This window comes from Poecilia reticulata, chromosome 10, assembly GCF_904066995.2.
Source record: "Poecilia reticulata chromosome 10, P_reticulata-male-v2, whole genome shotgun sequence".
Classification (NCBI taxonomy): Eukaryota; Metazoa; Chordata; class Actinopteri; order Cyprinodontiformes; family Poeciliidae; genus Poecilia; species Poecilia reticulata.
Window position 1 is genome coordinate 22999509 of NC_088839.1, and position 27687 is coordinate 23027195.

The following is a 27687-nucleotide window of genomic DNA, read 5'->3' on the forward strand; positions in this document are numbered from 1 at the left end:
TAATTTGAAATGAAAAGAGTTTTCAGCTTTGAATGAAAATTTTCATCAATGCAAATGAAATAGGCCAAGCAACGGCAGGTTATTTCTGCCACTGAGGCCCGCTGTCAATATTTGATAAGCTGTTGAGTGAAGAGATAAAAGAAAAGGACATAATCAGATAATGATGGACTTGTAAAACTGAGAAATAATTTATTCGTTCCCAACAATTTTAGAATTCACACAAGAAACTATTACAAATTTGGTATGAAAATTAATTAGCATACCTTATAGGTAATTGGAATTGTCAAAGGACCCGGGGACTGAAATGTTTGCTGAATGTTAGTGAAAAAAGGGGGATGAAGTGATGATATGACAGACTCACAGGAGTGAGGCTCTAGAGCCAACAGGATCAGTCCAGCAGTTTAATGATATGCAGAGATGCTGACATGACATAACTAGAAGTCCTGTGGCGCAGCTGACACTAACCTACCCAATCTAAATTATTTAATGTATGAATTTATGCATTTTCAGAACCTCTAAAATTTGAAAACGTCTCTGACTTTGCCAGGTTTGTTCACATTTGTGGTTGGAATAACAAAGGCAAATTTTTTGCCGCCTTATTTATGACCACTGGGCTCAAGTTGAAATGCTAATATACCTTAGTGCTTTTTTGGCACAGCATGGATAATGGAGAAAGTACATTTCAGTTCATGTTTGAGATCTTTGTAACCTAAGATGTTCGAGAGATCCAAGTTGAGCTTACATTGGATCCAAAAAGTATTTACAGTGCTTCTCTTGTTCCACATTTTATGTTACATCCTATTTCCAAATTGTTTTAAATTAATATCTTTCCTCAAAATTCTGCACAAGAATACCTCACTATGACAATGTGGAAGAAGGTTTTTGAGAGTTTTGCCAATTTATTAAAAACAGAAAATCAAGAAATTGCAGTACAGCTGTCTTTGAGTAGGTTCCCTCATTCTTCTTTGTAGTATTTCTGAAGCTCCATCAGATTGTATGGGAGACATCTGCGCGTATATTTTAAAATCTTAATCTCTAAAATCAGATGATGTGATTACAGATAAGTAAGTAGTTTGCAGCAGGTCAGCCATGCCTTCCAGCAGAGATCCTCTATTCAAGGAAAGATGTTTCACATACCAACTTTCCTTGTGTGGGTGTTAGGTTTTTTTCACAAACACCCACAGTACAGATTGGAACAGGGACAAATCTAAAACGTGATATAGCTCTGGAGGAATAGAGTTGGACTCATTATCTCTGTAAACTTTTCAGGAGGGGATTGGAAGAAGTTTAAAACTTCACTAAATATTCTCTTTTATATTAATAAAATATATTTATTTTATATAAATTAATTTCTGTAAAATGCTAGTGTTAACACTTACATGAACTGCCAAATTAGCTTTTAATTTAAATATTTTCTAACAATATGCAAATATATTCAGTTGGCATGTTTTGAGGCTCTGCGGACAATTACATTTCTTCCTTTTGATATTTCATTTATAAAAACTTAACTCAGTTTATCACATTTTGTCCTTGAAAATGGGAGTGTTTTTTGTTGTTTTTTTTTTATTTACAAAGTAATATGAAAGGCTGAAATGCTTTTGCATTGAGAGATGCCTCAGTGAAGACCAAGAAAACAAGTTTACCAATATCTTTTGTTCTACAGTGATATCTAATACCGGGTGTGAGCAGGAAACTATAATCAGATTTCCTCTGTCTGTCAGGAATGAACATATTTCTCAAAGTGATTTGTGAGAGACACTTTTCAATTTCATTGCGTTTTGTGCAGCAGCATCTCCCAGAGGCAGATTTTCCAGAGACAATTATTTGCTGCTGTAGTGCTGTTTGCTCGCTTGCAAACGTGATGCGACCCGGTGGCAACGATTCGGCTGTACAGGAAAGTATTAAGTGTGAAATGTGATGTGTGGTAATATGGATTCACTGTCTTACTGAAAAATCTAATACCCTGAGATAAACTGGAGCTGTTTGCTTTCATCAAGTTTCAACATGTTGCTACAAGGATAAATATACATAAGAGAAGACCCTGCAAAGATTAATGTTACGCATTTATTATGGTAGTAAGACGTGTTGTTGTATTTTGCATGTTCACTTCCACCAAAGCTAATTATCACCAATGTGATGAAAAGAGGAAGTATTTGATACATTATAGGGACACCTTAGTCCTCATTATAGGATAATCCATGTTCATTAGAGGCAAATTATGACATCTGACCTAAATGTTTTTTCCCTATAGATGTTTGGAGTGTTTTTATTTTATTGAACTGAGAACTGAGAACCAAAGCAAAGCCAGGAAGTATTTATATGCCACAGTGGGTACTTACACTAATGAATTAGTACCGATGTTAGTTTTTCATTTAGCATTTTTACTAACTTTGAAAGCAATTAGCACACTTAGCTTCCCCAAAACAATTTCCAGATAGATTCTAAAGTGCTAATTTACCTGGCTGTTTTGTAAACTTTTATCGAATAATGTTCGACATTGTTTAAGTTTCGGTTATCGACAATTGTTCAACTTAGATATTTATATTTGTGCTCTTATTTTGATAAGTGAGTGAAGTTTATGTTGTTTCTTCTTCTAACATTCTTTGTCTCTCTACATGAACAGTAGAGAACAAGATATAAACATAAATATTTACAGCACAACAGAACAAGTAACTTATTATGTTAAAATTAAATTAAACAAAGACAACAAGAGCTGTTGTCTTCCAAGGGCAAATATAATTTGAATGGAGGTTAGCGCTTTAGCATTAGCAGCACTAATGTTTATGAATAGGGTTTTAGGGTTAGCACAACTGAGTTTTTAGTTGGCGGTCCCCACCATATCAGCTTTTTACTCACTGTGCTAAGCTGATACGGTTCGTCAGTGTACATGTGCTTTGTGGCAGTGGAGGAGGTTTCCTTGTTTGTTTGTTTTTCTTGTATGGCAAAATCAAAGGCTGTCGCCAGAGCAAGTCATGCTGTTGTCTTTGCTCAAGTCTGTCAAAGCTGAGATTAAAAGCAAAACTCTCAATTTCCTGATCTGTGTCCTCCCCAAACCTGTCCTGTGGTCATGAGATATGAATCGTGACTGAACGATCGATTTCCTGCAAACAACCGAAATGAGCTTCCTCCATAGGGTTGCTGAACCCTGCCTTGGAGAAGCATGGAGGAGTGAAACCGCTGCTCTGCTGCACTGAAAGGAGCGAAATGTGGTCTGAGTGTCTGATCCAAGGTGCCTTCCGGATGCCTTCCTTTAGAGCTTTTCTGGGCCCTTTCCAAAACGTGCAGGGACTCTGTACTTTCTCAACTGGAAATGTTTTAAAGCAGGAAGAGGGAAGCCTAGGCTTTCCTTTTACAACTGATATTACAATGGCCTAGTCTCAAACAAATGAAAGATAATTGATGGGTAATTAATGATATGGGACAGTGAAGTCATGTGGTGATAACTATGAGCTACTCAAATAATGAAACAATTCATTTTATCATTATTATACAGGAAGTACAGAAGTAATCTGTCAGACAGATATAATAAATTCAGGGAGAATAATATAAAATCAGAGGTATTTAGCGAACAATACAGGTGAAAAAACCCCGACTCTATTTCAAAAAGTGAAGTTGTAATAAACCATCTGTACGTCAGATCTCATTTCTTCTGCTCTGGGGATGTGTCCTCACCTTGAATTTAATATAAAACTGCGATTTGTCATGTCTCCTGGCTTTGGTGTCCTTATCAAAGGCTTATCTTTCATGCATTTTAGGACTTCCATCATAAGAGCTTCCCTCTCCTCCAAGTCTCATGAGAACATGTGAAATAATCATGAACCAGAAATCTGCGCATCTTCAGACAAACTGACCTAAAATTTCTTATGCTCACTGTTTAAACTTATTTCTTTTAGCTGCGTGTTTTGTTCATTCGTTCATTTCACCAAGATGTTGTGTGTCAGCAATAAAAACGTGAGATTTGATGCAGTCATTAAAGTGCATGTTCTAAAAGTGGCTATGATGTTTTTATAATCTTAGGCAAATGCTCGTGGTGTGCCAGCTGAACTGGGACGTTCGGTGTTAAATGTTTGATTTCCAGATTCACCCTGCCTGGGTTGAAGTCAGAATCCATGGCTTCTCTGCTGAACATTTATCATTTTCAGCACATCTAGGTGATTATATAGGACTATTGTGAAACAACACCTTTAAAATATATAATAGATATTTTTTTAACTAATCTTTGGTCTTTTAATGGATTTTCATTTGTGTTTTTTAACTGCACAGCCAGTGTTTTAAACCCTTGGATAATCAGACTTCTAGCCACATATTGCTCAGACACAATCTGGTAAATTAGTGCAATTTCCCATAATTTTGCCTTCATGAGGAAGACTTTAATTGCTGTGCAAAATTGCCTTTATTAGCACTCATCTTTGTACAATAGTGAAAATAAAGATACAAACTATTGTCTCTTTTACTGTTTTGAAAATCTTCACAACCTCTAACTACAGAATAAATGCTCATGTGGTTTAATTGTGAATATTTAAAGAATGTTGTGACAGCACCATATTTTTGACGAACATTTAACAATAGACTTGTCTGCAGACACAAACATTTGGTTGGTTTTCAGTTTTCTTTTGACAGCCAATGTTATTTTTTTCCCCTCTTTCTTTTCTCATCAACAGTATGTTTACAATTGATTATAAAGCTTGTGGACCCAGATGGATTCATAAATCTTCTGAGGTTTCAGTGGAACATTCTTTGATACTATGAAACATCTGATGCAAGTCATCCTTTCTGGAAAAAAAAAAAAAAAAACAGATCTATTTATTAATTTGGCAGCACTGCTTTTTCAGTGTGCTGAGAATTTGTATGACATAATATCATAAATTGTGGGCAAACACAATTTCTCTCCAGAAATTAAGTAAGTTTTCCCCTGAGGGCATTTTCAAATAGTAATGTTTGAAAATGCATTCAGGCACTTAATACCATGTCAGTGCTGAATTTATTTCTCAGCGAGAAATGAAACTTTTTTTAGTGCATATATGGTTACAGAATAAATATTATAATTCTCAAAACCATAATTTGCAGTGTTTTCTACATTCAACATATAGAAAACTGCAACACTACAAGGACAGACGGAGGGGTGGATGGGCGGATGGTTGTACCTTTTAGGGCCCAACCTTTCTGGAAAAAGGTTATTTTCTCCCATGATTGTTTCCTAGAGCATCTTTCAAATAGATTCTCGTCTTACTCAGATTTGTGTTAAGTATCAAATCAGGATTGTTAGTTGAGGCTTACTGATACTTGATTCAAATTAAAAACACTCAAAATGTGCTTTTTGTCTCATTTTAATTTACTAACATGATTTGTAGACTGATATATCTTTAAAACATCTTTGAAGCAGTGATAGAAACACAAATTTGGTTAAGCTCATTCTTGTTTTTTCTTTAGTCTTCATTAACTAATTATTCCTTAACCTCATTTTGTTTTCAGATAAGGTTGTGGAAAAGTACCTTAGAAACAGGATGTTATATAGTGCTATATTTGTATCTATTCATATCATACATTATTTTAGCACTATTAATATACATTGACATGTTTTAATATAATAAACCAAAGGGCAAAATTGTAGCTCTTTAAGTTTAATGTGTTGAAATTTTGTTTAACAATGAATCTGCGGCAAATGTATTTTTACAGAAAATATCACAGGAGCAATAGGTACATTTTAATTACTAAGTCAAACCTTCTTGTAGATAACTGTTGCTGTTTTGTAGAAATAACGTTGGATTCTGGTTCTTTTTGTTTTTGTCTATTTCACCCTGCAGGACTTAAACAATGAAAGTGGGGACTTTCATCTACGCATGAAAAAAATAAAATGTTCTTAGTTTTAATGCTTTGTCAGTAAAGGTGAAAAGCATTTTCTCTTTGCAGAAGAAAAACATCAAATGTAGCTTCAATGAAGAAAGCAGCAGAGAACGAGTGTGGAATGACTGAATAGCAAATTCAAAACCACTTAAACTTTAGCATGTTGTTGCTGACACATGCCTATTTGGAGCCTTTTCCATAAAAGTAACTTTATAATCAAATAAGTAGCATTTATATAAAGACAGAGGGACAAAACAAACTCAATTTCAGACTGCCTGTGGCTTGGAGGGTGTGTGCAGACCAGGACTGAGGATATTTCCAAATGGTGGAATTGACACTTTAAAGATCTTCTCATCGTTTGTCCTCCATTGGTGAAGCAGAGTTTAGGTCACCTGTAGAGGTAGGAGGAGGGGTCCCATCAACTAGCTGAACCCAGAGTCAAAGTAGTTAAAACATCTGAAATGGATGGCTCATTGGCCCCTCCCTTTGGTCATTTTTCATTAACGCGCCAATGGTAGGGCCTACAACTTGCTGGATTTTCTATAAATCCCCTCCTGTGCCAAGAATGCCTTAGAATATAAAGTTTGTTATAGCTTCAGTAAATATGGCATCATCTTCCTCTGCATTTCCTTGTCTGAATGAGGTGCACGTCTCCACCAGGAAGCTTGGAGACTGATAAATTCAGAGGACTCCCAAATGCCATGAAATTATTCTTCCTCCTCACACTGGTAATCAAGCCACAATCAGCTGCAGAGACACATGATGAAATCTATCCATGACTGTGACCCCTCAGTGTGAAAGACAGGCAGATGGCTTAATTTAGCAATCACCACACAGCTCAGATATATGATTGGGTCCATTTTGTCCACGTTCGTGTACAAATGATCAGTCTGTGAGAGCGGGGCTACATGCACTTGAGCTTTCAATCAGGAGAAGAAAACCCGTTATTACTCTGGTTTATGATAAACTGCTGTGACAGAGTACAACAAGTCTCTGATTTCTTGTAAACACATACCAATTTGTTTATAAGAAGGCATGTCCAGGGGCTGTAGAGCACACTAGTGATGGCTCTTGGCAATGCCCAATCAAAGGCAGCTTTTATTGGATGTTGCTATGATACAAAACTTTTTATACCTGAATCACCTCGAACATGATGAGAATTGTACAGGCACGACACTTGAATGTGTTGCATCATTCAAGGTATTATGTACTTCAAAAACTACTTGGAATGCATAGAAGTGGGAAACCTAATGAGAAAAGCCGAGGAGAGATGTGAAGGGACTGCAGCCCGAAAGGAGATTGGGCAGCATGCGCAGGAGGTACTGATTACTGAATTCAGTTCAGACCGTGGAAGTGATGTGACATGTTGTCTCTCCTCAAAAGCAAAAGATGCTGCAAAGGTAATCCTTTTTTTCATGTCTCTGCTGGGATGTTTTGGCTAAGCTGAGAAGAATGGCAGGAAAATCTTCTTGAATCAAGATCTGACAACTGACTGTCCATTTTCAACCGTATATCCATCACAGAAATACTCAGTCTAAATAAACAAAAGGACATCTTCATAAAGCAATCTTAATTTCCTCGGTACTGAGGAGAACATAATTCCCTTGTAATCTTGCTATAAAACCCTTTTGAATGAACATTTCCTATGTGTTTTAGAAAGTATTTCATTTAGACAGAATGAAAGTCTGAGGTATGTTTGCATTTCTTTGTCTCTTTAATTTCCTCACTGAACAAACAAGCATATGCTTCTCAACATTCCCAAAACTATGCACTCACAAAGTACCTAACAGTATTACAAATTAACAAAAGAAATAGCTTTAATTGAAGAAAAAGATCTGCAACAATTCTATAAATAAGTAAATGCTCTGGTCAGAAGTTTACGTACTCTGTCATTGGTTTCAGTCATTCTGAGGTTTTTAGCTTTTCCATTATAATATGAATTGATTACAAAACACACAACTGCAACAAATTTTAAAGCCAATAATTTGTGACTAGTTTGAAGTTATTGTGGATTTTAAGTCATCCAAAAAATGTTGAATTTTGGAATACAGGGTCAGGTACATTCAAACATCTTAACTAATATCTCTTAACAAGTTGCAGAGAACCCACTTTTCATCTTTTTGTCAATGAGGTTTTGGTAAATTACCAGTCTAAATTAGAGAAGAGGTTTGATAGTCTCTACAAAAAGCATTTGACCAATGGTGCAATCTGCATTTCACAAAATATATGTTTGAGTTTGCATACAGTGACTGGAACTGTTTCTGCTCAACTTTCAAAGAGAGTTTCAACTGCATATTTAATAAAAAGAAGAAGAAAAAATTTAAAAAAGCTTTGTGCATGGAAGCTGAGAAGTCTGCATTTATTAAAGCAAAATGCTGGGAACCAGCACATTTCTCCAGCTGAGAGTGACATGCTAACTGGGACTGCTACTCACTTGGGGCTATTATTGGATCAGCAAACATTAATAGGAATCTCAGATAAGTATTTGCGCTTCACCAGATTCTCCATTTCAACTCGACCACACATGACACAGAGAGATGTAGTTTGTATTTATGTCTGGTCACACTACAGAAACAGAACCGAGCTACAGAGCAAACAGTGATTACCTGGCAGAGTACTCAAATGCAAATAAATCAAGCGAGATAAATGTGTGTAAGCTGACAGAACATGTATCATTTCGAATGTGGAGAGAAGACAAGGGGCAAAAACAGAAATTACCAGGGGAGTATCTGATGCTGAACGTTCAGTTAATGATGTTGGTGTGTGATACTTATGATTATACTTGCATTTCATTCACATGTTGCTGAATTTATAAAACATTTACCAGCCTGTCCTTCCTCACACCCCATCAACAATAACAATAAGAAAAGAATCGAGAGTCATGCAAACTAAAGCACAAAAAATAATTACACTTCCTTAAAATAAGAATTTGTCGCACTAGATGGGGCTGAAATGAAATGGAAACCATGTTTTCAGGGTAGTGATGATTAAAATGTGACATTTATGGGTTAACACTTCGCTTCTGCTTGAAAGAGCATTTTAAGTGGTGTGGAGGTATGACAAATCATCCTAATAAATTGCCAGTCTTGGTTGTTAAGCATTAGGAAAAAGTCAAAAGTACAACTCAGACCAATGCACAACAAAGACAATATGAAGTGCATAATTTGGATGACAAAGGAAAGTGGAATAACTTCTTTTGAAGTAAATATCACAGTTATCACAGTAATAAAAAAATGTTAGTGGTCTGTTCATTTATATTAACAACAATTACTGGGACCGGAAATATAAAAAAAATACATACAAAGCATCAAAATCCCAACATCCACAATCATAGCAAAAGTAGAAACATGAAGATGAATAGCAATATCCTGAAATCACATCTTAGCCGTGTTCAAGATATAGGAATGTTTGTATAGAGAGGTTGCTGTTGCTGAAATCCCCTTTATTTTATATCTAAAAGATGGTGATATAAATAAAAATGCAGGATTTCCATAAATACTTAAGGAAGTCTATTTTTAATTTTGTGTCATCTTGTACTTTTTAATAGTTTTTCACTTAACTAATAATTGTAAAGATTTTTGGTGTTGGTAGCAGGTAAAATGTAATTGCTACAAAACACTAAAGTATTGACCTTTTACACTGTTTAGTTATTTTTTATGCTGTACATTTAGCTTCACCAAATTCATATAGAGTTGAATTAACATATCTTTATTTCAAAACATGTGACAGAGCGTTTTCTTTTGGAGCTTTATTAAAATCTTCCCACCAGTTTCAATTTTATATTACATCATAGTCTGTCTGTATTCATTTTAAATAGAATGTAGAGTAAATCTAACAAGGCACAGCAAATAAATAATGACAGCGGATGAGAGGCACTGACACACACAAAGCCTAAGAAAAAATTAGACAGCTATTTGAAAAAAAAAAGGTTTGGAAAAAAACCCTGTTTTGATTAAATAAATAAATAAATCAGTCTAATAATTGTCACAATGGATAAAATATGGGAATGTCATCTGATTCTAACAATCTTAATCACTGAGATTATATACATGATCTGAGAAAGTAAAGCATATTGTATAATGAATACAACTGTTATTCTCTAAATATTGGTTCTATATTTAGTAGATTAGGGATTTTTTTTTTGTTATATTTACACATATCTTAATATTTAAAGATAGATATTTATTCAACAACAAATGTGTTTTATTGCACAGTGGAACTTTAATCTGACCAAGACGTTTGTTTCCTGTTTAAAGTAAGTTAATTTTACATGCTTTATATGTGTTAATGTGGCTCAATAAATCCATCCTAAATTTTTTTCCCATTGTTTGCACAAATGAAAATGCCTATTAATCTAAAGAACTTATAATAATAAAAAACACGATTTCCAGTTGTTAGTTACAGGTAGTGTAGGAATGTATTACATGCTTTTATTTTGAAAGTACGATTTACTGATATGACGTATCCTAAAACAAACCAACCAAAACACAACGTCATCGAAAAGCACGTGTGGACCTTCCGCTTCCCGTACTTTGCTCCTGTCACAGCTCCGCCATTGTTTGACATTTCTCGTTGCTAACAGAGATGTTACCTAGTAACTCGGCGAAGAGGTGAAATAGAAACTTCACAGTAAAACATATGTTTATAGGAAACCTGTCACACGCTCAGAGGGCATGAGAGAGGACACGCTCCTCAGAGAGGTACTTTTTTTTCTCTTCGCTTTCTTATGTCACTTCCTTGGCGCTACCGTTGAGTTTGAATACATAAATACATGCACAAGTTTTCTTGTTTATGGCGTTTTGTAACCACAAATTGTCTTTAAACTACTTTTTTATTGTTTTTATATAACTTTTAGGTTAATTAAGTAGAGTTGCTGTTATGCATCTCTGTCGTAGTAAGTTGCAGGTCCTGTTTTAGAATAAATACCGGAGTACAATATCTGCTAAGTATTGAGAGCATACGTTTGCATAATAAAGTAATGCTAGGCGAGAAAGTTGTGTTGTTAAAGGCTACAAACTAAATGTTGCAGGTGTTCAGAAAGTAGGAATATACGTAGACGGCATATTAGTCGAGCAAGTTTGATGGGAAACTAGTTGTTTCCATCTTTTTTTTCTTTGAAAGTTTTATTTTTACGTTTAACAAATTTCACAAAGACTTGAAACTCCCTCTAAAAATGCTTAGAGCCGCCTATTTTAATAGACTCAATATATCATAATATGCATTAATACACACATTGGAAACTGTCATACTATAACAGAAAGTAATATTTAGTCTTCATTTCCACCCTTGGGTTTACAGCCAATCTAAATAAGATGTCATTTTCATTGACACTGATTGGAAAACAACATTTATTTACCCTTAATTGGCTGCTTCACAAATGTTAGCTAATACCATGTCGAGAAGCATCTCGACATGGTATTTCAGTTTCCAAAGCAGTTTCCAAAGCTGTGTATTCTTGCAAATATATCAGATATGCGCTGTGAAAAAAATCTATAAAAAACCAGGTTTTCTGCGAATAATTGAGGCGGGTGTCTGCGTTATCTATTAGCAACATATTTCTGTTTTAGAAAGTGATGATTTTCTCTTCTTAGTGCAAAACTTTCTAGAATTACCTCTAAAATTACCTCGTGGAAGAATGGTGCTACTTATTTTGACTAATCCTGGAAGAAATGGCATGAGAATGGTGTGGAGGTTAACATTCCAGCAGGAGAATAACCCTAAATATAGCTCAAAGCATATTCATTTTGACACATTGGCACTATAAGAGTACAGACCTAAATTCCACGGGTCTTCAAATCCAGACCTTAAGGTCTGGTGTCCTGCAACTTTTAGCTGTTGCATTTTTGAGAGTAGAGTATAGAAGATGTCCAGGCCTACTTTTAGAGTCTGAATCAATGTCGGCATTCAGCCAAAATCATTAATAATAAACATACGGCTTAAGATGGAGCTCAGAGACTAATGCTCTCTTCCTCAGTCAGGTCTTTTCTACAGCCATACTGAATACCCAGCCTGACTGTAAAGGACTACAGCAATGGAAAATTGCTTGTTTGAGGTATCCCTTCTGTGAGCTTTATAACTTTATGGGATTTGTTCTGCCAGTAAAATAGAAATGTATTAAAATATTTTTATTATTTTCCAGAAAACAAACAGATTTTTTTTTTAGTGATACAAATTATCAAGTTTTTTTGTTATAACAGTAGTATTAGCACATAAATAGTTAACTTAAAGAATCATATATGTCAACAAGATTTCTGCAACATGGTTTACTTCAATCTGAAAAGACTCAGACGGAGAAAAAGAAACAAAAGATTTAATGACAGCAATGAATAACAGTTCTTTGGCGCTCGGGCCCCGGCAGCCGATTTGAGCTGAGATTTGCTGTGAACTCGGGTGAACATCCCGGAAGCTGATTAGGGATGCTCTCCCCCCAGGGCCCGACACTGATGGTGGAGGTCGGGAAAGGGTGCTATCCTGGAGAGCCGAAGGATGCGGGTGGAGAAGGGGAGGTGGTGGGTGAACGCAGCTGGAAAGCAGCTCACGGCATGGGTGTGGATCTTTATATGCAGAGCTTGATTGATGATTGGACGCGCCGGGTGAGGACCGGCGCTGAGGTTGATGGGCGAAACAGAGGAGGCGGAGTCTTCCAGCTTGAAATTGCGCTTTTAGCTTAATTTCAATCTGGAAAGACTCAGACGGAGAAAAAGAAACGATTAAAAGACTTAATGACAGCAATGAATAGCAGTTCTTTGGCGCTCGGGCCCCGGCAGCTGATTTGAGCTGAGATTTGCTGTGAACTCGGGTGAACATTCCGGAAGCTGATTAGGGATGCTCTCCCCCTAAAAGGGGCAGAGGCCGGGGCCGAGGTCCCAGGGAAAGTGAGATCTAGAACTTGTGAGCTGACTTGAGAATGCAGAGAAGGAAGTAAAGAACAGGTGATCAGCCAAAGGAGTGTAGATAACTAGAAAGGTGAGATGCTGGGACATGGGCCAGCTGCAGGGACAGAGGAACGCTGGGACATTGGCCAGCTATAGGAACAGAGAAACGCTGGGACATAGGCCAGCTATGGGAGCAGAGAAACGCTGGGACATGGGCCAGCTATGGGAGCAGAGAAACGCTGGGACATGGGCCAGCTATGGGAGCAGAGAAACGCTGGGACATGGGCCAGCTATAGGAACAGAGAAACGCTGGGACATGGGCCAGCTATAGGAACAGAGAAACGCTGGGACATGGGCCAGCTATAGGAGCAGAGAAATGCTGGGACATGGGCCAGCTACAGGGTACAGAAATGCTGGGACATGGGCCAGCTACAGGGTACAGAAATGCTGGGACATGGGCCAGCTACAGGGTACAGAAATGCTGGGACATGGGCCAGCTACAGGGTACAGAAAAGCTGGGACATGGGCCAGCTACAGGGTAGAGAAAAGCTGGGACATGGTCCAGCTACAGGGTAGAGAAAAGCTGGGACATGGTCCAGCTACAGGGTAGAGAAAAGCTGGGACATGGTCCAGCTACAGGGTAGAGAAAAGCTGGGACATGGTCCAGCTACAGGGTAGAGAAAAGCTGGGACAGGGGCCAGCTACATGGGAGAGAAAAGCTGGGACATGGGCTAGCTACAGGGTAGATAAAAGCTGGGATATGGTCCAGCTACAGTGTAGAGAAAAGCTGGGACAGGGGCCAGCTACATGGGAGAGAAAAGCTGGGACATGGGCTAGCTACAGGGTAGATAAAAGCTGGGACATGGACCAGCTACAGGGTAGAGAAACTGACCCAACTGACTCTGTGGCCATGCACCCAAATACCCGCCCATGCCGCTGGGCTTGGGTAACATAATTTAGGGGGCGTTTACACGACAACGATCCAACAAAAACGAAACTTTTGTTCCGTTTTTGTGTGATCATTTACACGAAAACGTTTTAATTACGATCTGTGTTTACACAGTAACGGTACACATCAAAAACGTGTAATGCTCTCGCTGCACCTAGTTGGTGCTAGGTTCTTTGAAACTGAGTGTGCATGTGTTTAAAAAAAAGTTCAACTTGAAGGCATGTGGATTCGCGTTTCCCTATCAAGTACAAAACACGCATTGTGTGCGTCTGATTAGGGCGCATGCAGTTGGAAAAAGTGGGATAACCTTGCTGAAACACGTTGTTTGAGCTTTCACGGTGTCTGTAGCGGGCCCCGGACTGGAAGCTGTTTATTGTTTTTACCTTGGAATGGCCAACAGTATGTTTTTCCTATATCAATTTGATAATAGGAGCTCCCGCACTTCCCATATCCGTGTCCCCTGTCACCTTTTTCAGCAGTGAAAACAGTTTAATTCGTTAACAAGTCGTAACCTGTTTTTCCGAGCCGCCTTCAAACGCAACATGAACGCTGAGACGCTCGCGCTGGGTGAGGCAGCGAAGGAGACCTGCTGCTGCTGCTGCACATCTGTGTTAGAATCATGGCAGCAAAACAGAAAAACGTAAATATCTTTGCACAGTTTTTTCCCCCAAACTAACCGACTGTGTTGAGTAAAGCTGTTGGATACAGGTAATGATAGCTAAAAGATGACTAGCTAGCTAATATCAACACAGCACCTTAAGCTTGTTAACAAGTAGCCTGTAGGCTACTGATGTTATCTATGTTCAGCTACGTAAACTCATAGCCCCCACCAAAATAAGTCGGTGCCCCCCTGTTAAACTCGTCTGGAGCCTGGGCTGGTCCTGGTCCGTAGTTCTCTAGATAAGAGCGCTGAACAAGCAGCCATGTATTTTGCCACCTGGGCGGAGCGGTGAAGAGACGCTGAGGGAACCGTATCTGATGGGGAAACAGTAACACCAGCATTGTGAGTAGTTTCTTCTTCTTCTGTGAATTGTAGGAAGCAGCTATGTTTTGCGTCATACTGAAGAACAGATCCGTTTTCTCGGTTTACACGACAACGGAAAACGGTACGTTTCAGAAACATCGCACTCTGGAACCCGTTTTCAATCTGTGCCGTTGTCAGAGAAAACATTCGGTGGTTTTGTGTAAATGCACACTACAAACGCAACAAAACTCTTCCGTTTTCCCCCGAAATCGTTGTCGTGTAAACGGGGCCTAAGGCCCGATAATTATATTATCCCCCAGATGAAAAACAGTAGAGCACTGACTGGCGACGAGTTAACTAATGTGAAGCAGAGAGATAAATGTGGTAACCATGACAACCCGTGAACTTTAGGCTGCCCAGCTGTGAGAAGACTAAGGGAAAACCGTATCTGATGGGGAAACACGGATTAATGTAACACCGGCTCTCTGCAACTGACTGCGCATACGTCTGTTTATACGAATGATTAATCCCTCTTTGCCGTCCCGGCTCAAATGAGTTTAACGGGGAGGCATCAACTTATTGGGGGGGCAAAATGAATACATAGCAAAAATATTACGCAATAGAAAAAGGCACATTGCAGTAAAACTACTCATATGATCACCTTTTCTGAAAGTTATTCAATATAACGAGTCCTACACACTTTTGAACATATCGGTGGCCTACGGGCAACTGTCAACTCTATTTGTGCTCTATTTGTATAATCTGGTCATCATTTAGCCAACATTACCTGCATCCAACAGCATTATTGGATAGCCGGTTAATTGGGGGAAAACGGTGCAAAGTCCTAAGCTGCTTTGCTGCCATGATTCTAACATACGCCTGTGCAGCTCTGCACGCAACAGCAGCAGCAGATCACCTGCTGTCGCACAGGTGTAAACCCAGCGAGAAAGACTTAGAACTGATGTTGGTGCCTCCGATAACAGTTCACCACGTTTTAATTTATTCGTTCGTTCAGGTAAAAGTCCTTAAGCACTTTGAACGCAGCCCGAGAGGTGCATGCATATACGGCCTACGAGTTCGGGAGGGACTAATTAAAAGTGTTTGCGTCACAAAGTGTTGCGGACACAAATGAGACACGTGAATGCTACGTCTTACCCCGACAGCCCGAGACGGGCGTAGTGGGGGAAATCGGAAGAGGTACGGGTGCTGATGAGCGGGGCTGACAGCGGCAATGCGGAAGTGAGAGAAGTTGTTGACGTGGCTGACCCATGGCGTGGTAACGGTGTGAAGGCGATGCGAAGAAAGGCGGTGGAGAAATGGAGTGACGAAGGACAATGAGCTGGGAGGGAACAGTGACTTGGATCAGCGCAGTGAGACCTTGGCGGGGATGCCTGAGGCAAAGAAAGACGGCCCGGAGTTGTATGATTGTGGGATCATGAATCCGCTTGCGGGAGGTAGATCGTGGAGTAGGTGACGATGGAGCGGGAGATGGTGAAACCCCAGTCAGGCGAGAGAGAGGCGGGAGACGCTGCTTGAAATGATCAAGACTAGGGCCGGAGAAAATCTCTTGCATCTGAAGAGCGTCTGAGGGGATAAAAGAAGGAGCCAAGACAAAGCTAAATGGCTTTTATGATGGCAGGATGAGAGGTGGAAGGACGGGGAATCATGAAGCTGTGGAGAAGCTGTAGAGAAGCTGTGGCGTGCGGATGAACGGATTGAACGCAGCTGAAAGCGGCTGACGGCGTGGATCCTTATATGCAGAGCTTGATTGCTGATTGGACGCGCCGGGTGAGGACCGGCGCTGAGGTTGGAGACGAGCACGACGCAGCGATGGGCGAAACAGCAGAGGCGGAGTCTTCCAGCTTGAACTTGCGCTTTTAGCTTCATTTCAGCCATGACAAAACAAATGCAGAAAGAAAACTTTGCCTAATGAAAAAATGTTTTTAGTTAAATTTTTGAACAAAATCCCCAGTCTTACGAGATGGGAATTGCAGTCTTTGTGAAAAATGATTTTTTATTTTAGTGCATTCAAACCCTCAATCCACTGTGGCTCTTCACAGTTTCCATTTCCATTGTTCTGTGAAAGGAAAATATATAAACTATAATAAGCTGTAATTGTGTAATATTTGTGCATAATGCTAAAGCAGTAACCAATATTTTCTCAGCAGAGATGTATACATTTTTCTTGTTTCCATTACAGGGCTGGCTTGAATTTGTGAGACACATTATGTAGTGAGGAAGTGTGATGAGTTCTGTAATGGCAATATGGAAATAATAACAACCACTATGGCACTTATCTCAATGTTTAGAAGATCAGGCTCTGCACAGAAGAGTGACGAAGCTGTCTCTAAAAATATGGAGGATCATAATTGTAGACACCTCTTCAAATGCACTCATTCCCAGAAAGGCTCATGATGAGCTGCATTTCTTTGGGGAGATTTGAAGGATTACTGAGTCATTAATGGTAACTTAATTCCGCTGATTTATGGCGTGTCATCCAGGTCTGAAGATCTTAGCCCAATAATGAGCTGAAACACATCTTCCCAGGTATAATCCTCGCTCTCAACTCCATGCTTTGCATGGGGAGGCTTCGTTGATAGAAAAAGGTTAATCCTCACATTGATTAAAGGAGGATGCCAATTGTTCTGAGCCTGCTATCAGAAATGCAACCAGAATCTGGGGTAGAGGTGTGAAAACCCTTGCAGTTTGCTGTAAACCTGAGTAAACAGGTTTACTTGGGTAAAATCATGGACCTGCTCAAGTTATTTTTATTTTACTGATTTGTAGCATTGCTTGTTTAATTAAGAGGACTGAAAAGTAAAAGGGTGTGACGGGATGCTCATTTATGCCAAGTTGACTTCACATTTAAAATGCAACGTGTAATTTTGAAACCTAAGAAGAAAACCCTTGAGAGTACCTGAATGTTTTAGTTCAGCTAAGAAATAAGAATTTGCTAAATTGTTTGAACATTGATAATATATCTGTTAAGTTGCTGTAAACAACATTATTAAACGGAACAATACTTTGATATTCTATTAAGTAGACTATATAGTCACTTCGTCTCAGACATGACATGACTGTTTATCACCCTGTCTTTATGTACCGGATGAGTAAGTAACATCTTGGATATAAGTGTTAAATATTTTACAATCTCAATCAATGCTGCTAAACTGCTTCTTGCAAACAGAAATCCGTTGTATTGGCACACTGGGTGCTGCACAAGCTTAAACACACATCAGTTTTGTTTAACTCAAAATCCAAGCTGAAGTGAAGCTCTCTGGATTTGTGGAAGGATTCCCATCATCCCTGCATGTTCCCTTTTAGCAGTCCTGTGTGTCAGTGGAAACCTAAAAACAAATATTTGGTGTAGAGAGACTCTGAGTTCAGTTGTGGATCATTTTTCTCTGCCCTTTCCGTTTGCTTGGTTTACTTCCATTCTTATCAGATGAGCTAATGTTGGACCTTTGGTTACAATTCATTTTATGTCTTAAATAGACGATGCATTTAGGATCTAACTTGGACAAACTGGGGGGCAAGTTTTAATGAAGGACACAGAAGTTAACCACTAAATGCAAATAAAGAATAAAGGTCAATTACAGTCTATGCAGTAGTATTTCTATAACTAAAATTAATTTTATTATGATTCTTATCACATATTTGGGAAATGTTTAACCCTGTTAAACATAGCGATGGTAGCATCATACTGTGGGTATGTATGTATTTTATTAGTTGGTTGATTGATGGAATTATATAAACCTTGACGAAAATTGCAAAAGTCTTGAAAGTGAGGCGGAAGTTCAGTACAGCTTGACAAAACTCAGAAAGGTTTAGATCGGCTGATGGGTTAGAATGGATCTGTCAATCTCCAAAGCAAAATGCAACTAAGATTTCGTGGCAAGACTTGCAAAAATTGGATGCTCAGAGCTGCTCTCCATCCAATCTATCCGAATGTAAAGTACTTGCCTGAAGGATGAGGAAAAATTTAGTTTCTATATGTGCAAAGCTGGTTGAGACATTTCTTGCAAGACTTTCGGCCAGGGTCATCGGAAGCATTTGTAATTTAGGGGACCTAATACATGCAGCTTTTCTCTCTCCTGTTCGGCTCTCACACAAGACCTCTGTCGAGGTTTTCATTTTAACTTCTGTTGTGGAGTATTTTATTTTGAAATATCTCTTATTTTGAAAAATATCAACTTTGGCCACCGTTTTTCCAGCAAAACCTTTTCACACACGTCGGCAGTTCAGTCCTCTCTATTGCAGTCACTCCAACTGAAACGTTTACAGTTTTCAGCAGCCTGCACTAGCGATTCACTTTGTTGTTTATGCTTGGAACATTTGGTGAGTAGTAACTGAGAAAACCCATAGTGGCGTTTTAGTGGTGTATATCTTATCAAGTGTAATGGATTCTTTCATGAAGCAATAGAAGCAGCGCTGGGGGAAGCAATATTTTACTGTACATTATTATTTATAGATCAACTTAAACAAAAATTTATTTTGTAAGTTTAGTGTATGATAAACCTTAAATCAGGTGTGTTTTATTTATTTGATTCTTTTTTTTTATAGCTTATATGAAGAGAATCTATGCATAAATTAATACAGGGGCCATCAAGAAAAAATTAACAGAATCAAGTTGAGAAATAAAAACCAAAAAAATAGCAGTAGGTTTTTATTTTAGGTGTACTGAATAATAATTAAAAAAAAAACACGGAAATAATATATTTAAAAGAAAAAATAGATTGAATGAGCTGCATGAACTGTCAGTTCAAAATAAGAGAACAGGTGAAAGACAAGATGTACAGCACTCTGGAAATGGAAGTAAAGGAGCCGTTTACAAAGCAATGCTGAACATTTCAGTCTTTTTAAAGCAGCTCCAAAGCAATGCTTTTATTCTAAAATGCTCACATAAGGTAAATTTAGTTTTTCTGATTAATGTTAAAAGCATAGGTTATCCTTCCCTTTGCTTTTCTGTACATTATATTTGATATTTTGGCTAAATATACTTAGCAGACCTGGATAAAAAGCATTTATTCTTTAAATAGTAGGAGTTATCTACTTTATTTGGGTTATTATGTGTAGAATGATTCCTAATTCTGACGAGAGGTGCAATTCTGTCAGAAGTTACCATTTTTAGTCAAAGTCCTAGTTTTCTTTTTTCCACATGTGCTCCATTTGTTTATCCTTTATAAAATGAAGGATGAGGTTCAGAAGTTTACCCGTCTACTCTGATGTTGGCCTGATTTATTTAAGCCTTGTTGAGGACAGCAGGGCCAAGATGCAACATGATTGTCAATATTCCTCATGTCAGCATGTAGTGCTTCATTAATCTGTCTGATTGATCCTGCATCAGTGACCTTGCTTTGCACCAAGAGGAGCTGCACCCAGGCCAGTGTTACCCAGTGTGTTGCTCTTCTGATGGATCTGGGCTTGACTTATTGAAAGCTTGGGACAGACACCTCACCTACGAGTTCTGAGTGGATTGTACTGAACATCAGAGGAGGTGGCTTATCCTTCCATGTTATGGACTGTTGCATGAAGTCATTAGCTGTCCCCATCCATTTTCCAGGCCAGTTAAAAGTGAGAGTTTTGTCACGGAAACGGGGATAAACAACTAGACATGTTTTATTGGGCCTGGAATGTATCTAATGTACTCTACATAGCCTTAATTCCAAATCACTGTTTGCATATTTCCACATCTGTTCTGAACTACTGTATTAGTTACTTTTATTAAACACCTATTAAATAAATGGTAAAATTAAAGCAATATTGTTTAAGAAGTATAAAAAGTTGCATCACTATTCTTGATCAGTCTTATCTCCTTCTGAAGTATACTTCACGACAATGCTGCTGCTTTAAATTATTCATATTAATGACATTTTCCAACTTCAGATTTTCAGAAACACCAATAAAAGGCATGTCTTTATTGATGTGTTTGGTCACTGAAAATGCCATTTCTCTCTATGTTGTTCTTTTTAACTGCATGGGATTGATTTAACAAACCAGAAGGCAGTCATGTGATCTGCAACAGGTTCATTTCACATTTTCATTACTGTGGGTGGGCATGCAGAGTTTAAAACATCCTTCGTTTAGCAGCTGATGACATTTCATGTTGTTAAACAAATTAACGGTCCTGCTGCCTTTTGTGGCTAAGCTTTTACTTCATGTTTTGCAGATAAACACATTTGTTTCCCCTTGGGAAATTTGAACCACTACCTGATAGTAAATATGATCATGTTTTTCTTCAAGGCACATCATTGTTCTATTCTTCAGTTACTGTCTCTGCAATGCTTAACTTGTTTAAGCTTTCAAGTTTTCCTTTCTTTGTGTTTCTTCTCTCTCTTGTTGATACATAAATGACAAAGGCAGCAAATGGCTGAAGCATTTATGTGACAACTTTTTCTTAATGCCTGTGGCGCACACATTGTTGTAATTTGACATGAAAAGAACTTGCAGTGTGTTGAGAGAGGGACAATCTGATCAATATTAGGAATACGCTTTGCTCATGCTGTAACAATGCAGAGCTTTGTTTGGGAAACTGGCACACAGGTTGACAAATAGATGTTATTTTTCTGCTTTCCATCTTACCAGACCTATTATACCCAACATGTAGCAAGAGCCCATATCTGCAACGATCCCTTAGCAGGAGAACCAAGTGCCTTGAAAAACGGCTCAGTGAGCACAGCAATTTAAATCACTAAACCAATAGTTAAATAGGTCATAGAAAAAAAGTGCAAATTTGGCACTTCTTTTTCTACAGATATAGGTATTATCAACAAGTCCAATACATATACAATGGACCCCAGCCTATCCGTGGTTCAGTATTGATGGATTGACCTGTTCACGGATTTTCTGTGAAACGTAACTCCAAATTATTTGCAGAAAATTTGCCTATTTTCTGCAATGTTCAAAATAAAAGATAGCTTGGAAAGGTGAAATATATAGGAGCTACATGACATGTCACTAGCTTGTGTTTGCAAAGCAGCCAGTTCAGGAGTGCCATAATTTGCCCTTGGCACTGATTGGCTGCACCTTCAAGATTGTAGATGTTGGCTCATATGGTAGCACAAATCTGGTTTCCACTGTGTGTACATTAAGGTGTATTTGGTGTAGGAACTACAAAAATTTTCGGTTTAGAGGGGACATCAAGTATTCATGGATCTTAGCTATATTTCAATATTCTATTAATCACATTGGATGAATTCAGTATTCATCACAAACGATTACATTGGCAGTAATCCAATGTTACTGCCTGCTTGTATTCATTTTACCCAATACCTGTTAAGGTTGTCTTAACGCTGTTGGGCAAACATATTGTCTTTTCTACCATATATTGTATTTCTAGGCTATTCTACTCCCAACCACATAATTTTATTGTCGTTTTACTGGCTTTAAACAGTATTTCTTTTAAAAAAAGAAGAAAAAAAATGAAAGGTACCTCTATTTCTTCAGTTCAGTTGTAATATTACATTTGGAAACAAGAGAAAAGTTAGATTCTAACACAGTTTCAATAATTTCTTTTTGTCATAATCTCAGTTTGGGAAGAGTGTAAAGCTGAACTGCTACAGAATATGTGGCGGTGTCCAGGCAGTTGATACTTTTGCATTGTTTTATTATCTTTTGTTAGATGTCTGTCTCCTTTTCTATCAGACAAAATTAACAGTTTTAAATGCGAGTGCTATGGATATTTTGCCCTCAATTTTAATTATAGTACAATTAAAGTAAAGGCCATAGACATCCCATAGTAAATAAATTAACAAAAGTCAATACCACATTAATTTACCAGAGTTTGTCAGTTTTCTGAATTGTTATACCAGTTGCATTGGCAGGAAGTACACTAACTCCATATGAGGTGTTTATTGCAGTTATTCAGACAATCGGTTATAAATGACACATATAACCAGCGCATCAACTGTCAACACATTTCTGCCAATAGGAACCACTAAAGAAAACCCACAGAAGCTTACCATGTTCATCATTGTTTAGAACATATATATTTAGTTAGATACTGATGTTTACCAGCTAAAATTGTATTCACAGCAATTAAGATTTATTAATGGATATCCACCTGTGCATGCAGAGAAGCAATTTATATATGTGGAATGATCAATGTTGGCCATGTTTCATATGTGAAAAACAATTTCCTTCTGCATCTTAATGCAGTTCATTAAAATGCATTAACATAACAGGACGCCCACATTTCACCATATGGTCAGCATTTCACCACTTGATTACTAGACTGTGTGGACTGTATTTTATGCTCAGAACCCACATATATTGTGTGTCATTGTGCATCACTGGGATGACTGAATTTTCTTCAAGAATAAATTAAGTGTACAGGTTTATATTATTCTGGCATGTATTATTGAAGCAATTTGTAGAAAATATTAAGTACTTAAGTTTTACAGAAAATTACTTTCTTTTGACTTCAAACATTATCAAAAAACTATTCTTTTTTCAGATGAGATCAGACTTGGTTAATAACATTTTCTCCATAATAACAGTTATTAATTTTATGTTGAATGAAATTTGTGGTTGTGATGTTGGTTCATTGTGCTATTTTTTTCCACCCAACATGGATTAGCTGTCATTACCCTGTTTTTCAAGAGAAACACATTTTCTGCCGCCGTATCAGGTCTTTAATGGATACAATATTTCATTTTAGAGCAAATTAAGGTGGTTTTCCCTCTTTTTCTTTTATTCAAGGCCTTCTGTCTCAAGGGCAACTGGCTATTTCTCCCTTTTCCATTTTGCACATTTATAGTTTTGTCCATTTTATACAAGACTTTTGGGAGTATGAAATCTAGCCTTTTGCCACATGCAATTTTGTATCAACCATAAGCTGATTTGTATCCGCTTTGACATTTCAATTCAGTTTATTTATGCAGCACATTTTCTCAATAAATATGGTTTCAATGTACTTTAGATAAAAAGTTGTTTCAATTCAGCCACACGACAGTCCAACTGATATTAAACATCAAATTGTACATTATGTAAACTCAACTGATTCTGTAAATTAGTTTTAAATGTTTTCTGTCCAAGGAAACTCAGCAGATTTCATCAAGTCACTGACTTGCAGCATTCACTCCTGGACGAGCATGAAGCAACAGTAGACAATCGCTTGTGTTGTGCCGTTGACTTCATAGCAGTTCCTCATTTCAAGGATGCATTTCACGAAAGTAGAGAGGAAAAACTCCCCTTTAACAGAAAGAAACCTACAGCAAAACCTGGCTCAGTACGAGCAGCCATCTGCCATGACCGACTAGGGCTTTGAGAAGACGGAGCAGTACGCATAAAAAAAACACAGGAGAACTGATGTGGTAGTACTTTTTATGCTTAATTACTCCCCCTGGAAATCTTAGACTCAGGAAACCATCATGCTGCCATGTTGATGACAGTGTTTTTTCCTCCCTAAGCTTCGACCACCCCTGTCAACGCACCCACCCCTATGACCTTAGGTGACTCTTCAGCTTTTTCTATCTGCAAGTTAGATTTTTATATTTTATATTTCAAGGTACTCGCATAGTGATGAGATGAGGCCTTTAGGTTGTAACACGGAATTAAATAAAAATACCTTGATACTAAATAGGGATTAAATAAATGGTAAAAGAACCCATTCAGCGTTAATCTTGCTGCTTGCTTTATATGTTGTGTAAATTTCAAAATTTTGTTTGCATAGTAATATAATTTCTTGTGCTTCTTCATAGTGGTCTTTGTATATCTCCTGGTCTTTCCCTATTAATTAATTAAAATCCATCTTAAAAGACTATTAATTCTGTGAACCCTGCAGTTACAACAAAACAGCACAAAAACTGGCTTAAACAAAAGCCTTGAAGCATATTATTCATTCTCAAAACAAAAAAGCAACAAACTAACTACATCTGCCACTTTGAAGATTTAGATGAGATATTAAATTTTCAAATGTCCTTGCAGTGCACTCACAGTAAATAGATGTAAATGTGCTACATTGTTTTCACTATGAGGGCATAGCTGTGGGCTTTATAATAGGTTCCCTTTAATTTTAAACACTGACCTGAAGTACACCACCAATTTTAGCCTCAGGCAGTTTGAATTACTGTTGAAAATTGTCTCTACAATAGAATTCATCGCTCCCATTGGTCAGTCATTTTAGTCTAGTTTGATTGCTGCTTTAGGCTACATCTCTTCATCAGATCTCAATGAACGCTGATTTTGTGTGAAGTCTGCAAAAGGTGTGAAGTAAATTAATTTCATACCTGAATAATTCTGGAGACCGCAGTGACATTGATGGGTGGAGAGGTGCTGGATGTGCCTGAAGTTAATTCAGCGCTGGAAATGGTGTTGTTGATAATGCCAAACAGATTTCAGACATGTTTGACCTTTTCAAATACATGAGCTGATCAACATTATGAACTGTACCCTGGTTTTGAACAAATGAAGCAGTCATCTAAGGTTCCTAAATCCCTTTGGACAGAGCAGTTGTTTTACTAAAAGCCATATTTTTGAAAAAGATAAAAGCTACAACTATATATAGGGTATTGATGGCAGGTTTTAATCCTGTTAATTAAGCCAAATACTTAGTTGTGATTACTTGCGCAGGGCTACTATGGCAAGAAGGTGCTTACTTATTGTTGGATAATATTTCCATTTTAAATTTTCTTTTATAAAAACTAATATTTTTATCTTTGTTGTTCAGCTTGCGTGTCTATCTCCTTTACTCCCCGTGGTAAATCCCTCGCTGGCCGTCAGCCAGCTCTTCCCCAAACAATAAAAGTTTAAATCACTAGTTCAACAGAAATGCCATGTTATCCTCTTAGATTTCGTTGACAGACTCTCGGCTGTCACTGCAGTTTTTTGATGAAAAATTGCTCCTTAGCGGCAAAAACAATCTGAAACGACTTCAGCTGGAAAGCCAGGATACAATTCTGGCAGAGCTTTGTCTGGCAAAGCCAAGCATTTAGAGCAAAAGGAGATTACTTGCTTCTGCCCTTAAGAGCAGGTTTGAAATCAAATCTTTGAATTATACCATAGATCAGCTGTTATCCCTTTCCATTTAGGCCCTTTTTTAAAAATTATATTATTTAAAACAAAAGTGTTTTTTATTTTTCCTATAAATGTGTTTTGAACCATTAAGGAGGGTTGATGTATTTTAACACACTAATTAATACTGTAATTCGGTTAATTCTGAATTGTGGTGGTTATCCACTTTGAGATACCTCCTGGCATGTTTTTTATGCGTTTACAGCACCTTCTCTTTTCACATTTTCCTCATGTCACAACCACAAACTGAAATGTGTTTGGAGGGAATAACAGAAAGTAGCACATAATCCTGATGAGATGGAAGGGATCTGATTTTTGCTTGGTTTATTTTTAATTGAACATAGTTGGCCTTTGCAATTGTATTCAACCCTATAAGTGAATGCTTCTATCTTTGTATAATTTAGAGACAGCATATTTTCTTCTTCTTGAGTTCATTCTGTTTGGATGAAGAGAATCTGTAAACGCCAATTTTCAATTGTTGTTACAGATTCTCAATTTGATTGTTGTCCTTTTTGAAGGTGAACCTCTGTCAAGTGTTTTGTAGCGGCTAGCAGCAGTTGTCTCCATTGAAGAGATTTGGTCCATCTGTGAAAAACCAACACAACTTTTATATGCGAGTCTTAAAACTAGAGATATACGATATATTGGGATTAACATCGGCATTGGCTGTTTATTTTTAACATATTGCAGCATAAGTTAAAGTGGGCACATCTGACCAATTTATGTGTGTTTCAGTCTTGGTGAATGTGTTTCGGGCGGGTTGGCTGTGTTGTATTTATTCAGGCACGTGACAGTGATAGTGATGAGCACTGGATTATTCCGTTTTAACTGAAGCAAAATATGTATCCTTTTTCTTTTTCGAAAAAAAAACCCTCAGAAATATAGATCTGCATATAATATTGGTAATTATTATATGACACCAGATATTGATATTGGCCCAGATTTTCATATCAGTGCATCCAAACATGAAATAATGTGCAGAGTGTTGAGAGGAGGCTACTCTTGAAGCTAGTGTAGAAATAGAAGGAAAATATTTGAGGATTATAGGTTATGCTTTATTTTCTGAGAGTGTGTTGTGCTTTTGCTCAATTCAGAGAGATTGACTTTTAATTTCTTCCTCTTATCATCCAGGCTTTTTTCCTTCTGAGTCTTAACCTTTACCACTTTGTGAAACGGGTGATGCTGACCTCGGTTTACCTGGAAGATAACTGACAGCCGTTGAGAACGAGGAATAAGACAGACTATTAAGAGGTTGGACATTGCTTGGCCTGACCTTCTGATCAATGCGCTGCCTTTTAGAGCAGGCAGAACGGAGAGCAGCACTCGCTTTTTCCCTCACTAATAAAGACGGTTCAGAGAGTAGCTCCTATGCTGAACTGCCAATACTTTTAACACCCCCATTGATTCTCATTACTGGTAATGGTTTCTTTGCTAGTCTGAGGCGGACTTTGAAGAGAGTGTGGGTGGTAAGGGGTGTAGTTAAGAGTTTTGGTAAGGAGTTATTTTATGACCTCAGTCATTTGAATTTGGAGAAAAGATCTCAGGTGTCAAAGTGTTGATTCTTCTTGTTATTTTAATGTCTAAAAGGTGTTTGTGACTTTGTTCAGAATTTCATCAACTTAACAAGAAAAACAGTATTTCAGATTCGTCCAATTCTTCCAACGTTATGGATCCATTTTTTACACTCCTAAACAGCAGTCATGCCATAATAACAGATCTGCGGTAGCTGGTTGAGTGAATGAAGTGAAAAACAATTGTTCTAATTGGAATTTGGAAAAAAGAAAAATGAGAGCGCAACAAGTCTTATTAAAAAGGGAGAAAAACATTCCTCATTTGCTGTTGTTACTAAAGTGGTACATATATATTTATCTTGAGAAACAGCTGAATTGTTGTGAGACTTTCTAGAAAAATCATTTTCTCAATTTTTCCTTCTTGCCACAGTATTTTTAATGGCATCTGCTGTGACTGCTTTAGGTCTGGCAGCTAGGGTTGCACAAGGTTAGTGTAAGTCCTATTCATTCAGCAAACAGTGAGACTGTATT

At 37.8% G+C, this 27687-nt stretch overlaps 1 protein-coding gene across 2 annotated transcripts in view; it reads left to right on the forward strand.

Moving 5' to 3' along the window:
• The first annotated feature begins 10346 nt into the window (after positions 1–10346).
• Positions 10347–27687, forward strand: part of enox2 (ecto-NOX disulfide-thiol exchanger 2) — a 209837-nt gene continuing 192496 nt past the window's right edge. For both annotated transcript variants that reach the window (XM_081611697.1, XM_081611696.1), the window contains exon 1: positions 10347–10544. The gene's annotated coding sequence lies outside the window, so the exon portion shown is untranslated. The remainder of the gene's footprint in view (positions 10545–27687) is intronic.